Source organism: Cryptomeria japonica, chromosome 9 (genome assembly GCF_030272615.1).
Source record: "Cryptomeria japonica chromosome 9, Sugi_1.0, whole genome shotgun sequence".
Classification (NCBI taxonomy): domain Eukaryota; kingdom Viridiplantae; phylum Streptophyta; class Pinopsida; order Cupressales; family Cupressaceae; genus Cryptomeria; species Cryptomeria japonica.
Window position 1 is genome coordinate 528,733,172 of NC_081413.1, and position 4,517 is coordinate 528,737,688.

Sequence of the window (4,517 nt, forward strand, 5' to 3'; positions counted from 1 at the left end):
ATACAACATGAGTTAAAGGTGTATGCATGAATATATGTGTGTGTAAGAAGACTGTTACAGAGACACAGAGGTCACCGAGAAGGTTTTCAGAGAATAGTCAAAAAACAGAGTAAACAGAAGGGTTTACCGAGTTACTAAATGGGTTACCAAAGTATGCTATAAGCAAGGTAATCTATTCTGAGCACATAGAATCTGCTATAACATTTCAGATGTAAAGTTGCAAATATTTGTAATGATTTTATTGTAATATTGTGAAGTTGAAAGAGAAACCTTTAACAGGGTAAAAGACTCTAAACAAGTCTATTAAGTGTAAAGCCTCTAACGATATGCAGGATTCAGAATAAATGTTGTAAAATCCTTTAGCAAGGTAGATCTAACAGATCTTGTTACTCCTAACAGGGTAAGCTATCAGAAATAGCTAAAATGTAGCTCTAACCGAGCACTCTTTATTATTGCAGTAGTGAAGTTGTGGGTGCCATCCCCATCGCAGTTTTTCTCTCTAACCAAGAGTTTCTGCGTAACCAAAATATATGTGTTATGGAGTGAATCATGTATGATTGTTATCTATTTGTTTTAACTTTATTTTATGTTACTGCACTATTCTGTTTATGCATAACAGTAAGGTTATTATTCAAGAAAAGTTTTGGAGTACTGATTCACCCCTCCCCTCTCAGTACATTAGCTTTCCATATTGGGCCTAACAATTGGTATCAGAGCTTCAATCTTGGAAAAGGGTTTAACTGCCTAAAGAGAAAGATCTTATCAATGGAAGGCTACAAACAATCTCGGAGGATTGTATATCTGCAAGAAGAGCTGGATCATGCTAATCAAGTGATTGCAGACATGCAAAGGCAAATGCAAAAATCTCTGAAAGTAAGAAGAAGATTATCTGAAGATTTGCAGGATTCTCAAGAGTTAGTGGAACAAATTGAGACATCATCTGAGAACAGTATATCTGAAGAACTTGAAGAAATGATTGGAGTATTAAAAGAAAAAAACAAAGCACTGGTTGATCAACTAAAAGCAATGAAAAGAGAACATGAACATTTCAGCACACAAATGATTGAAAATCTAGATGCATTAAGGACAGCTAAGGATAAAGCAAGAGATCTACAAAGAGAGAAACAACAACTTGAAGTCTTAGTATATGATAAAAATGATGAAATCATAAGATTGACTGGGATTCAACAAAATATGATAGATCAACTAGGTTATGCACATCATGAAGCAATTCTGAAGAATGATGAAAATCAAGCATTGAAACTTGAAGTATCAAGGTTGACCGATGAACTTGAAATAAAGAAGAAATCCAAAGAAACACTAAAGAAGAGTTATGAAGCATCAAAGATGTTGGATGAGCAACTGAATACAAGAAGACCCAACAGAGATGCAGGACTCGGTTACAAAGGAAAAGACTCTACCGAGAAAGGAATTCATACTACCGAGAGAGGAGAATCATCAAAGCAAGCTGAAAAAAGGAATAACATCAAAAGAAAGAAGCCTATTTGCTACTATTGTGGAAATCAAGGTCACACTGCCAACATATGCCAAATCAAAAAAGGTAAGCAACCGAATATCACTAAGTCCAATGATTATTGTTACAATTGCAATAAATATGGTCACACATCTAATCAATGTAGGACAAAGTCTGTTAACAACAATCAGAAGGCAAAATTCAAAGGGTTTTGTAGAAATTGCAATAGATATGGACATAGTACTGAGAAGTGTTGGCTTAAGCAAAAGAACTACATGTGGTCTACACACCGAGCAAACACTAGAGGTTACCAAACTCACACAGATCCTTACTGACAATATGCAGCAGTACCATGGGATTACAATACAAGGATATGGTGTGAATGTTGTGGAAGATATGGACATATTAGTGCCAACTGTTTTATAAGGTTTGGAATGAACAACCGAAGATCATGGAGAAATCCTAGTATGGCATGTTTTCATTGTCACAAAGTTGGACATTTAGCTGGAGATTGCAGAGATCAACCTAGAGGAGACACTGAAGAAATAAAAGAAAAATTAAAGATGATTTGGAAAAAGAAGGAAATTGTGTCAAGTGAAGAAAGCACCTTACCTACCGAGTTAGGTGCACCTATTCCAAATTAATCAGCAAAGTACTTTACAGGAAACCTATCAAGTCGGTGAATACAGGAAGCCTGTCAAGTCGGTAAATGAAAGAAATTTGGTTACTCGGTTAAAATGAAAAAAAAAGAGTAAATCAGTTAAAGGTGAATCGAGTGCATTTAATGTTTTGACCTAACCCGCACGGAGCCCGATAAGGTATTTTTTGTACTTAAAAGCATTTTCGCGGTCATTTACATTCACCAAGTTTTCGAAAGAGCAGAGCAGAGCGAATCAAGGCAATCAAACCTCATTCAGAGTGAATTTCAAGGTATTTACATCAAATCTCATTGCATTGTTAAACTAGTTTACCAATCTTATCAAATTGTTTTTATCTGCTGAGTGTGAAATATCTGTCGTTTGTAAACCGTCAAACCCTAAGGTTAGTTTGCTAGTTTTATTTGAAATTTACAAATGGCACCCAAGATCCAAGATCCCATAGTTGTCAAGAATGTAGAGAAGCCCTCACTGAAATACACTTTGACTCCTAAAGTCGCCTCTGAACCGGATGACAAAACCGCTTTTTCACTCATCCCGGATCGAGTCTTGTTAGTTGAAGATGTTAGATTCTTCACCAAATGTCATGTTGAAGAACTCGGTCATGTTGAGATAAGAGACACCTATGATGAATTGTGCACAGATGGTAAATTGAATAGCAAGTATGAACACATCAAGATCAAAGGATTGACTGAAGCCCTAACCTACCCTCATGTGTTCAAGCCCCAATGGGTCAAGTTTGTTCTAAGCAGAGTTCATGATGATTTCATGTGGCTAGAGGAGCAACTATTCAAAATCACCAAGGAAATCATTCATGTGATCACCGGTTATCCTATCTATGATCATGCACGAGCACAGAAGATGATATCACAGAAGGAATTAATTAGTTTAACTGGAGTTGAATCTGATTACAGAGGATTAAAACTGAACAATGTCACTGATGCAAAACTTAAGTTTGCCATTAGAGTAATTGGTTACTGTTTCTTCCAATCTGCAAGGGAAAATAGTGTACCTTGTGCCGCAGTTGACTTAACTTATAAAATTGAGAAAAAGGGAATGAAAGTTGATTTGTGTGAAGTATTACTGAAGAACCTGTTTGAGAACCTGAACACAATAAGGAAGCCGAAGAAGAACAACTCGGTAAATACACTAAAGTTTGGTTCACTTCTTGTATGCATGTTTTTCTACTTTGAAAAATTCTTTCCATCAGTCGGTAAAGTAGTTTGGGAGCTACATCGACCAATCACCCATCAAATTAATGACTTTATTAAGAAATTGGGAGATAATTTCAATGATATCATGGATGACTACTTCAGCAAATTTCAAGAGAAGATGCACAACAGGTACCGGATTCCACCCTAGCTAGTAGAGAAATATAAAGATGATATATGCTTTGAGGTAGACACCGATTACTGTTATGTGTATGCTATGGAACCAAGGACTCAATCTTTGCAACCAATGGGTTACGAGATTGACTATGATATCACACAATAGCAAATTGATGCATTTCTTACATTGCCAAGGCATGCTACTGAACTGAGATATGGAACTTATGAAGAAATTAAGGAAAAGGTAAAAATGAGCATTGTAGTACCTAAAGCTACAAGAAAGGCCACAAAGATGATTAAAGCATTATCTGAGAAATTCGGAGAAGAATCTTCCTCCACACCTATCAAAGGTACTCTTGCCATCACCGAAGAGGAATCTGAAGCTCAAGAGGCAGCAATAACATTGAGCACCGAACTGCCTAAGGGTAAAGTATTGAAAAGAAAGAAACAGGACATTTCAAAGGCCCTACCGACTCCTCCATCAAAAAGACCTAATACAAGAGCATCAGCTACATCACCGAGTAAGAGACAAAAGAGTGTTAATGTTCCCAAGGTAACAAAGACCTACAAGAAATCTACTCGGAGACTCATTTTGGCAAAAGACTCTAGTGATACAGAATCTAAGGATGCCAACAAATTCCAAATTGTCAAAAGCAAAAAGGTAAATATACATAGTGTTGAAAACTTCTGTGCCAATCTAAAAGAATATGGTGGATTTGCTTCTTTTAGATATGTCAAGTATGAAACAAGAAATAATGATGAGAAGAGACAAATTGAAGAAGTTGTCATCTGTACACTTCTAAAGTTTCAGCTAGCTCCATTAGAACTAGTAAAGTCACTTCCGAATGAACTTTACTTGCATATTGATAACAAGTGGAAGTATGCAATGGACTCAGAGAAACAAATCAAAGAAAGAAGTCTAGTCCATCTATTTCTTGATATGTCTGTAGTAGAAATAAAGGAACATCTGACAACCTACAATTCTAAATTTCTTGTCAAACAGAGAGCCTTAAAATTGATGAATGGGCTATATATTGATGTAGAAAATGAGACAAGCAA